Source organism: Rousettus aegyptiacus, unplaced genomic scaffold, assembly GCF_014176215.1.
Source record: "Rousettus aegyptiacus isolate mRouAeg1 unplaced genomic scaffold, mRouAeg1.p scaffold_m13_p_8, whole genome shotgun sequence".
Classification (NCBI taxonomy): domain Eukaryota; kingdom Metazoa; phylum Chordata; class Mammalia; order Chiroptera; family Pteropodidae; genus Rousettus; species Rousettus aegyptiacus.
In genome coordinates, this window is record NW_023416311.1 from 91,812,313 (window position 1) to 91,822,083 (window position 9,771).

The following is a 9,771-nucleotide window of genomic DNA, read 5'->3' on the forward strand; positions in this document are numbered from 1 at the left end:
ACTAGTAGAAAATTTTAAATTACATGTGTGAGTTTTATTTCTATTGGATAGCACTGTTATAAAGTGATTACTCTTTATGGAGGAGTCTTTGAAATTGGCAGAGCTAGCAAAATCACCTCTTCAGCCCATTCTCTCCCAATTTATGTAAACAGATTAACATGTAGTGAGAATATTTTTATCTCTGCACAGATGTTTAATGCTAATGGTAACAGTTATAATAATAAAAATGGCTACCATTTATTAAGTCTTTTCTATGTGCGAGGCACCGTGCCAAGTGCTTTACAGTTTGGCTCATTTACTTGTCACAACAACTCTATTGTTACTAAGTTTTATTATTCTCACTTTACCAATGAAGGAATTGAAGTTCTGAGAAAATTAGCCACCAGCCAAGGTCACAAGCTGGTTAAGTGGTTGGACCAGGATGTCACCCCAAGCCACTTGCATTCAAAGCTTAGGCACTTGAGTGCCACACGATTCTGCTTTGCTGGAACCAACACTCCCAGTGAAAATGCTGCCCACAGAATTCTACAAGTTCCCACTATGTTTAAAGGCACTGGAAGGAAGGGGGGGGGGAGGTTACACACAGAGCGGCAAAATGGATCTTACAATAAAGTAGGGAAAACATATGTGAAATCCATGAAAAATAGGACCTGAGGAGAGATTAAGAAATAAAATTCTCTAGACGAGAGAAAGATTAATTCCAGGTGTGGGGGGAGAAGGCAGGGTTTCATGGAGGAGCCAGTACTTCAGAAGGAATTCTAAAGATGAGGAAGTTTTTCCACAGTTAGGAATGGCTCGGGAGTGTCATTCCAGGTGGAAGAACCAGCAGGAGCAAAGACACAGAGTTGTGTGAGAGGGGACCAGCAAGGACCCCAGACTGGCGATAAATACATCGCAAAAGTGAAATAAAAGATCAAAAAGGCAGAGCAAAGCATGTTTTGGGCAAGTAGAGAAGTAAGAAGTAAGAAAGTAGAAACGACTCGTATACCTTGCTTTCTTGATGACACTGTCACAGCATGTCTCGGGTTGAAAAGAAATACTTAGGTGGGACTTTGAAAATCAAAGGCGGCCTTGTTTTAATGTACTTTGTAGAATGTGAAATTCTTTTATCTAGAATCTGTCGTAATGAGCAATAACACCAACCACAACAAAATCAGCCCCTAAGACTTTCCAAGAACTAACCAATCTTTATGAGCCCAAAGGGATATATCCTAATGTCACGAAGACATCGGGGGAACAACTCCCTGGTGGCCAGCATTCTACCATAGTCCAGGATCTCTGTCAGCAGAAACAGAATGTCTTCTCACCCTCCTACCTCCATCCCAGTATTCACTCTGGTCAAAGTCCTGGTTTTCTTCTATTGCATTAGAGGAAGATCTGCTTCAGGGCAATAGATACATCAAAGGGTAACAATTTCTGACATTTATGAGGCAGATAGAAAAGACTAGAAAAAACAGCTTTGACCATATATAGATGAGAGTCAATAATTTTATTAGCTAATCTGTTGGAGTACCTTTTTTTTTTTTTTTTTTTTGATGTCTGCCATGTTTTTCAAATGTAATATTTGAGACAGAGTTCACTCCTCATGCTCTTGACATGGTAGCTGGAGTTTCCCCATCTCTAGGGCTGCTTATACCTGCATCTTTCCTCCACCAAATCCCACAGGACTCGGAACTTTTAGTGCTGGTTCTGTTTTCAAATTCTTCCAGAAAAATGGAGCTTCCAGGGGAAAGCCTATTGCTTTGGAAAAGTTTAGTGATTACAATGTGGTCGCAATTTATTTCAAACCCAGGGTTTGCCTGGAAGTTAAACTGTCTGGAGGTGGGATTAAGGAAAGGAGACTCCTTGAGGGGTAAATTTACCCCAGGTTAACTACTTGTTGCTTTTACTACAAACTACAAATTACCACAGTCCTTCTGGAACCGGCCCTATCCCAGGAGGTACTTAACTGTCAATGCTGGAGCTACCTCTCTGGCATTCCTTTTACCCATCAGTAATACCTGGTTTTACCAATGTCTTATCACTAAGAATTCTTTACTTCTTTGCTGGCCTTTTAGAACTGTTTTTGTTTTGTTTTGTTTTGTTTTTTAGGTCTTCTTGATGATATCACAATCGTTATTTGAGACGGGGGTGGGTTAAGGACGGAGGTCCTTTCTTCAGGTGTGTCTTTAGTTGTAGAGAGCTGCCTTGAAGTATTTTTTTTTTAAAAAAACAACACATTGCATGAATTGAAATTGGTGTAATTAGGGTGAGAAAAGAGAAAAGAACAAAAAAAGAGAGTGGGCATGGACACACATGATCTTCAAAAGGATAGAAACAAGCTATAGCCAAAGATGGCATTTTGATTCTCATTACAAAGTCAGTGTAGACTAGAAGAAGGTTCCTTTCTGATCTTTTTCTTTAGGTTTATCTAACATTTTCAGATTCCTCAGCTCCATCAGCATGGGACCTACAGATTCTTCTCTTATTCTAGAGTTCTTTCAGTCCTTATACAGAGCTTAAACTTGACACATTTAAGTAAATGTTCTCCCCTTTAAAATGTTTGAAGACTTAGTTCTTCAAAGTGTCTTCTAGTTGCAAAAGAGTGAAAAATACAGTGTTATTTTTGCCCTTCTACACTCCTTCACACTCTTAACCTTCACTCCATATTCAGTAGATTATTCATTCTTCATGTAACAAATATTTATTGAGTCCCTAGTCTCTGCCTGACACTGTCTGTTTAGTGCTGTGGGTAAAGTGGTGAAGAAAGGAGAGGAAGTTTTAACTTGTATGGAGCTTGCAGACTAGTTGCTGGGGAGGGGCGCAGACCCTAAACAATTAAATGATTGTTGCTTCAGAAAAGGAATTTGGATCTCACTTTGCATGAGACAGGAAGCCATTGCAGGGCTTAGCTTAGCGCAGAGGAGTAAATGGCCTTTTAAAAAGGCTAACTTTGGCTGCTGCTGGTAAATAGGGTGAGAAATTAGTTAGGACGCTACTAGAAAAGCACCAGTGAGAGATAATGGTGTCTTGGGTTAAGGTACCTAACCAGAAAAGTGGCGAGGAGATGTATTTTGAAAGACAGCTGTCAGGACTGATAATAAATTGGACTAAAGGTATGAAAGAAAGCGCGTAGTGAAAAATAAAATTAAAGTTTTAGGCTTGAACAACTGGATAGAGTTTAACTGAAATGGGGTAGAGAGCCAAAGGTTCAGATTAGATGTTGGTGAATGAAAAGTTCTGTTTTGGACCCTCTCAGGTCTCCAAGTGGAGACGGCCAGGTGGCAATGGCATTCAAGAAAGAGAGAAAGCTAGAATTTCACATTTGGGACCTTGCATACACATGGAATTAAAAGCTACATCTCTGTATGAGCATGCCAAGGGAGTGTGTGAGAGTGCATGAAGACAGAGGAAAAGGTTCATAAATGAAATGGAATGGAATAACTAAAACTTAGAATCATGGTTATTTTGCGTAACATTATAGTTGCTAGTACATTATTGCAAAGTGTAGTATTACATTATTACAAAGTTGGAATTATATCTAAGAGAATATCTATTATTCTGCCTCATATTGTTAGCCAGATTTTTATAAGTATTTATTGGCTCGAAAAGGACAGCAAGATTTTTTGGCTTGAGAAATGATAGTTGTAAGACTATAGTCGTAATTTACCGATTTGGAGAAGACCAGACAGAGACTGGCCTTGTGGAGTGTGATCAGGGCAGGAAATCAAAACTTTAATAATCAAATAAAGATTTTAAGTAGGCCTTTAGATATAAGAGAAGGAATTCAGGGGAGAGGTCTGGTTTGAGATTAGATTTTGTGTCATCAACATCTAGATAGTGTTTAAAGCTATTGCATAATTTAATATTAATGACATGGATGTCATCTTAGCAGAGTGTGAGTGTAGCTAGAGAATAGATCATCAAAAATGGATAACCAAGGATTAGCCTGGGGAGATTTTCGGTATCTAGAAATGGAGGAGATATGGAGAAATTGGAAGGGACGCAGTGAGATAAGGGAGGAAAAAGCAGAAGTGTTGTCTAATATGCCAAATTATCTTAAACATCACAAGTACTTTAAATGTCAAATAGTTAGATTCTTTTTGAACTTAGTACAAGTAGAGAGTACCATAGGTTTGATTTACATTATAACTCTAATTTTGATTCTAAATCTCCCCAGGATGAGAAAAAAATTATGTCACCTAAATAATTTTGGGCTTGCGTTCCCAAAGGCATATTTTGGAATTACATTTCCAGCTATACGTTTCCAGCTAATCAATATTGCACATAGACCGGAGATTTGGGTTGGGTGTGACACATAAAGGTGCATCAGGGCAGGGCTTCTCAACTCCTAACTGCCATACTGAGGTGCTTTTTAGAGTCTGTGTCATGAATTTGAAGGATAGAAGGTGGGGTGGTCACATGACTCAACTCCCAGAAGTTGAGCTTTTTTAACCTAACGTTCAAATCAAGTGGGAGTTTTTAAGCAACTACAGGGAGCTACAGCACTGGGACTTTGCATTACTTTTATCTTCTGAGGTTGTGTCAAAATATCTCCCTGGAACTCTGAACCTGGGGTTGGAGGAGAACTCCAAAGGGACCTCTATGGATAGCACCCAGAGATTTGTGAACTTGGGTGGGAAAACCATCACAACTTTAGTTTTTACTCGCTTTTATTTGAAATTCCGCAATCCCTTCAATTATGAATGTAGGCAACAAACCACATTAGTATTAGCAGTACATGGATTTTGTCACCCATAGAAACCACAGATATTATCCTATGTCCTTACTACTGTTTTAGATATCTCAATATGTTACCTATGCTCCTCATTACTTTAAAATTTCAGTAGTTATTAGAACTGATGCTATATATATTTATTGTTAGTAAAGAAGTACATATAGATATAACTGTATTTTGATATAATTGGTTCCCTTTGTAGTCTTTTGCATTCTATTTTATGTACTTATATTTTTTATTGTATCCTGTGAAGAGACCTCATTAGACTGCCAAAAGGGACAATGGTACAGAAGAGTGGAGAACCCCTGCTATCTCTGAACTTCAATTTCTCAAACATATGTTCTGAAACAAATAATACTTACTTTAAAATTGATATGTTTGTATGGTAGGTACCCATAGGAAAAAGAAAGAATAATCTCAAATGAACACCATTATTGGAATTGAAAGAGAAGAGTAAATTTATTTTTGAATGGACTGATGAAAAGGAATTCAGCTTTACTGTGTAACTCCCAAAGAACCAATGCAACTCATGATTGCAGCAAGCTTTTGTGGTCTTTTTCTTTGTGTGGTGGGTTTGGTTTTATTTTATTATTATTATTATTATTATTATTATTATTATTATTATTATTATTACTTTAGATAATTATTTTCTATGTTAGAGCTACTGAGTTCAAGCATGTTCCACTGAAGAGCTTGATAATGTTCATCACAGCATCTGTGTTATGTTTTGGGAAGTTGATGGAACTTAATTAAAAAGAAAGTTGGCTCTAATTTTATCCTTTAGCCCCTCCATTTGAAAAAATAAAGCCTGGCTGTTTGAAAACCTTTTTAAAAAAGTCATTCTTTAGTTTCTTCTTAATTTGTGCTTATTGCTAAATGTTTCTACAGGAGAGGGCTGAAGGCAACCCTAGAAGAGTTCAGGCATTCTGTTCTCCTTTTCTATTGAAGGGCTCCAGATAAGAGCCCTGAAGAAGCGAACACATTCAGCTTTCTCGGCAGGACATCGGTACTTGACAATAACCTCTCCCACAGCTCTGAGCTCTCAGCACTGTTCACTTTGTGCTAGTATGCTTAACACAGCACAAAGGAAGACTTTGAAAGTCCCTGGACCCCACATCCCTGCTGAGAGCTCAGGATGCAGGATACTGCTCAGCAGTCTTCAAAAAGTCCCCTAATTTTATTTCCATCTCTGATTTCTGGGCCAGAGTCTTCTGCTTGAACAAGGAGAAGAACAGCTGTATAAATAAATACAGATGACTGCAACAGGCTGAATGCTTTCTTCGCTTGCCTGTTATACTCACATAGGCTCTTTGTTGACTGTGTATAGAAAGGATAAAGATATGGACCAAAAGTGGTGCAATATATGGTGTTCTTTAGAGAGGAAATAGTTTGGTATTAAGCACCCAGGAGAATGCTCTGTATAAAATAGGGATGCAGGGCTATTGGCTAGCCAGAAAAAAACGTATCACGATATTGTAGTTAGAAACTTTCAAAAAGACAGTTTTCTGAAAACCAATTAATTAATCATTCATTCAACAAACATTTTGAGTATGTACTATATACAAAGCATTTTTCTAAATTGTTATACAGATACTTGAAACCTCGGTGAGATCTGGCTATGCTTGATGGCTGTGAATCAGAGCAAAGGCATAAATAGAGATTAAAAGAATAATTTCTAAGTCAACTGGACTGTATCTGAGTTATAACTTCACTACTTACTAGATCTGTGACCTTGGGCAACTTGCAAACCCTTTCTGAACTTCAGTTTTCTCATTTCTAATATTATCTTCCTCATAATATTGTTGTGAGGATTAAATGATGTGACACACAGTGCCTTCCACATAACAAACTCTCAATATAAAGATTAGCTATGGTATTATATAAGGTATAGACTGAGGTAGGAGGTCAGACTGTACCTCTTTCATTTTTGACATGTAGCTTCATCTCTAAAACCAAGATAGTTACTCCAGCCTTTACTACATCCCAGCCAGCAAGAAAGGAAAAAGGCTGGAAGAGGCCATGTTTATTCCTTTTAAGGATATAACCAAGAAGGCACACACCATTTCTGGTTGCATCCCCTTTTCCAGAACTCGCTCATATGATTGTGTTAAGCTGCATCAGAAGGGTGGGAACTATAGTGTCTAGCTGGCCATGAGCTCAGCTAAAACTCTTAACTTCTGTTGTGTGAATTGATGGGCCACAAACCATCTCAACCACTACTATCATTATTGCCGAAGATGATCATTGCAAAAGAAACCCTGAGGATCATAGAAAGTTGACACCTGGACACATAGGGTAAGAAAAAGACTTTTTTCAATAGAGGGATAGAGTGCTCAGAAGCATCAAAGAAGGGTGTGTTCAGAGTATGCTGAGAAGTCCAGATTATCTGGAGTGTAACACGCAATAGCAGAACTATGTAGTAAGCAAAGTCAGAGCATAGGTTAGCAGCAGATCATGAAGAATCTGAGACATCTGGACTGTAATTTTTAGGCAGTGAAGAGATCTTTCTTTTTTAACCGAGATAGGGGATGTGGTCTAAGAACATATGTCTGACAGTAGTGAATAGGCAAGGAAATGAATGACCAATTGGGAAAGTCATTTCAATAAAACGGATGAAATTTTGAGGGCTTGAAGTGGGTCTAGATGGTAGTGGGATCGATAAGTTACAGCCAGATGGGAAGCACCTTTGGAAATCAACAGGATATGATGACTGATTGAATATGGGTATGAAGAAAATGGGTCAAGAATGACAAATTATGAAGGACAAGGAATCTGGGAAGAGGAAAGAGAAGAACTAGGATGGGGTAGTGTCTCGTGAGCCAGGGGAGGAGAGACTTTTGTGGTATCCTTATAATTGAATTTAATTTTTTTGGATAATCATTTAATGTCTGTTCTCCTCCATTAGACTGTAAACTCATCTACTGCTGCATGATAAACCATCTCAAACTTTGTGGCATAAAACAGAAAAAAATCATTTATTATTATTATTTCTTACAGTTCTGAGGGTTGATTGAGCTCAGCTAGGTAATTATCACTCAGGATCTCTTATTTAGTTATAGTCAGACAAAGGCTGGAGGTGGAATCATCTCAAAAACTCACATGTCTGGTAGTTGATGGTTATTACCAACTGAAACTTCAGCTGGGACCGTTGGCAAGAACATCTATATGTGACCTCTCATGTGGCCTGATCTTTTTAATAGCATGGTAACTGGGTTTTAAGAACATACATCTTAGAGAAAACCAAGGAGAAGCTGCATTGCTGTTTATTACCAAGTCAGAGAGTAGCATCTCTACTGCATTCAGTTCATTAGAAGTGAGTCACTAAGGTCAGCCTGTCTTCTAGGGCTTGGTGGGAGGAATGCTAAAGAATTTGTGGATTTGTTTAATCCACCACACTCTGGGAGTTACAGGGGCCTGACCTATCTTTTTAAAGACCACTATATTGTTAATGCTTAGGAAAAAGTTACTTATTAGAATGCACTTTGGAGCTCTGGCCTTCAAGACCCACACCAATCACAATTAAACATGTCAAAGAAAGATCTGGCTAAAGTAGTCACTTTGTTAAACCTAGTGGTTTTTTCAGAGATCTTACATAGCTGAATCTCAGCTTCGCCAGAAGCATCAATCTAAGTGTTGCGAGTGGCGTTGGCCATAGCATAAACACCTCCTTGTTCAGCTAAAAGATCATCAAAGGCTATCCTACTATCAAGAGCAACTTCAGCCAGAGAGTCTAGGGATTTTTGCTGGGCAGCTATTACTGCTTTAGTGGCAGATTCTGCAATACCTTTAAGAGTTAAGGAGAGGTTCCTGATAACGGCCAGACAACTCTAAACCTATGGAAGCTTGCACACGGGCTCTGTACAAGGAAAGGTCCATAAGGCAAGGGTAACCAAAATAGAACTGGCTGTGTGGTCTACATATCCTTAAATTTTAGTGACCTCTATGGCTGTCATCTTTCCGGTCCTGAGCCACAGACTCAAACAAGAATTACCAGGAGGCATTCATGATTCAAAATTAGCTTTCTTTGGCTGATTTGTACTGACCTGGCTAGGAGTAAATGCATGTGAGGCTATGATCGGGAGAACTGACTTTGATAAGAATTCTCACCCTTTGCTGGTTCCTACCATTTTTCCCGGGATGCTGTCTGCTGGATCTGGAGTGACTGAGGTCTCCCAGTGGGTCTCATACTGGTCAGCAGAAACTGTGAAAGAGTAAAAATAATTTACCCTCTACTTTTTATGAGGCTTGGCTTAGATTCCTTATTCTCTAAGGCACCTCGTAAATGGATAAGCTTGTGTAGGTTAAAAGTTCTCCACTGCAGCCGCTGCAATTTAAGATTATTTTTGGTAAGATTAACCCGTCCATTCAGCCTTACAACAAAAACATTTACTCACCTGAGGTCTCACACTGGAGCCAGTCCAGTTTCTAAGTTGGACTCAGTCCTGTTTCTAAGTCAGACGCAGTCCAATTTCTCAATGATCCCAGTCCGACCCTAAACTCAGTCCGGTTTCGGTGGCTAAATCAGACCCAGTCTGGTTTTTCTCAGCCCAACGGAGTTCAACCCGGACTCGTTTCTAGGTTGGACCCAGTCTGACTCCAGCTTGTTTCCGGACCCAATCCAGAAAAAGAAATGCTCAGTATGACAGTTCATAATCAAAAGCAGCAGAACTAGGATCAGAGAGGGACTTAACCCACTACGTCCAGAGGCAGCGAATGAGCAGCGAGTTGAAGGGCTTCACAGGTACCTCTATCTGGTTGCTTGTTCCTGGTAGCCTCCGGGGTCTCATTCAGTTCCCTCTTCTGACACCACAATGTTAAAAGATAAACTAAGGCATATTAAAAATGTTAAGAGTTTGAGTGAAAATCAATGTGAATCTGGCAGTGTCCAATTTAGCAGATAGAAAGGAGTTCGGTGGAGCTGTACAAAACAAAAGCTTTTTATAGACAGAAGAGAGTGGGAACAAGGAAGGCACATGAGGCAAAAAAGTGGCTTGGGTATTGTAAATTTACTTTCCTTTAGGCCTGGCAGGGGTTTATCAGTTACATTACCTTAC

At 39.1% G+C, this 9,771-nt stretch overlaps 1 protein-coding gene across 1 annotated transcript in view; it reads right to left on the reverse strand.

Annotated features, from left to right (window-relative positions):
• The window catches only part of SLC1A3 (solute carrier family 1 member 3), a 94,690-nt gene extending 85,480 nt beyond the window's left edge, over window positions 1-9,210 (reverse strand). Inside the window, exons 1-2 of the mRNA XM_036225759.1 lie at window positions 9,112-9,210; window positions 8,842-8,918 (exon numbers count right to left, since the gene is read on the reverse strand). The gene's annotated coding sequence lies outside the window, so the exon portion shown is untranslated. The remainder of the gene's footprint in view (window positions 1-8,841; window positions 8,919-9,111) is intronic.
• Between the last annotated feature and the right edge of the window lie 561 nt (window positions 9,211-9,771).